The following is a 1,000-nucleotide window of genomic DNA, read 5'->3' on the forward strand; positions in this document are numbered from 1 at the left end:
AAGAGGTGGACGTCATGTAGATAGATGGAGAACAGAGAGTAAAGTTATGTGTTTGCTGTTCGAAATGACTCGAGTGCGAGCTGTGGCCGGGAGGGGGGGGGGAGAGGACGAGCAACCGGCAGAGAAGCGGCGGAGGCCGTATACGTGTAAGGTCTGGATCCGAAGGTTATACTGACATTTTCATTTTTACGTATTTTTTTGAAATTTTTAAGTATTTTTCACCAAACCCTTGGGACTTGAATTCCGCGGGCGTCAGTCGGAAAAGGAAGCCCAACCCACGCCAGGGCGGGATGGGGCGGGCCGGGCGGGGCGCGGCGAGCCTGCGCGCGCGACCTGGCGCGACCGGCGCGTGGGCGACAGAGACGGAGGGCGGCCAGGTGATCCTCCCTCTCCCTCCCTCTCACGGCGGCGCGCACTCGGGCGCGCAGCGCGGGGCCGATGGGGGTTAGGTTCCGGTCGCGCCGCTGCTGGCCGCCGGCTGGGACCCGACACGAGGCGCCCCGGAAAGTCCTCAAACGTCCGCAGGCCGGCCAGCCGGCCGCGCCCCGCCCAGATAGCCACGTATCTCACCGCCGGCCGTCGTGACGCAAGGCGGACGCAACGCCGTGTTTTGGGATCGGGTCCAGCAGGGCCCGGTCCTTCATTGTGCGCTCACGTACTTTGACCAACGAGGCGTTTGTTAAGTAAAACGTCGGGCGGATCTTCTTGCAACCTTGCCGGCTGATTCCAGTCGGGCGGGGAAAAAAAATAGCACGGTTGTGAAGGTGATCTTGCAAGTATTGAATTTGTTTCATGTTTTAGTGCGATCGTTAGCTTGTACGAACCGTAAGTTTTGGTGGCATAAGAGAACGTACCTTGTGTCTGTGTCCCGTTAAGTGAAAGTGTAGTAACTATTCTAGTAATTTAATTTTCCCTATGTCGGAAAAATCAAGAAATGTTAGAGGGCTATCCCTGCCCCATAAAGTTTAAATCAATAAGACATAAAAATAATATACGTGCT

The sequence above is a fragment of the Frankliniella occidentalis genome, unplaced genomic scaffold (assembly GCF_000697945.3).
Source record: "Frankliniella occidentalis isolate FOCC.00 unplaced genomic scaffold, Focc_3.1 Scaffold71, whole genome shotgun sequence".
NCBI classification, from domain to species: Eukaryota; Metazoa; Arthropoda; class Insecta; order Thysanoptera; family Thripidae; genus Frankliniella; species Frankliniella occidentalis.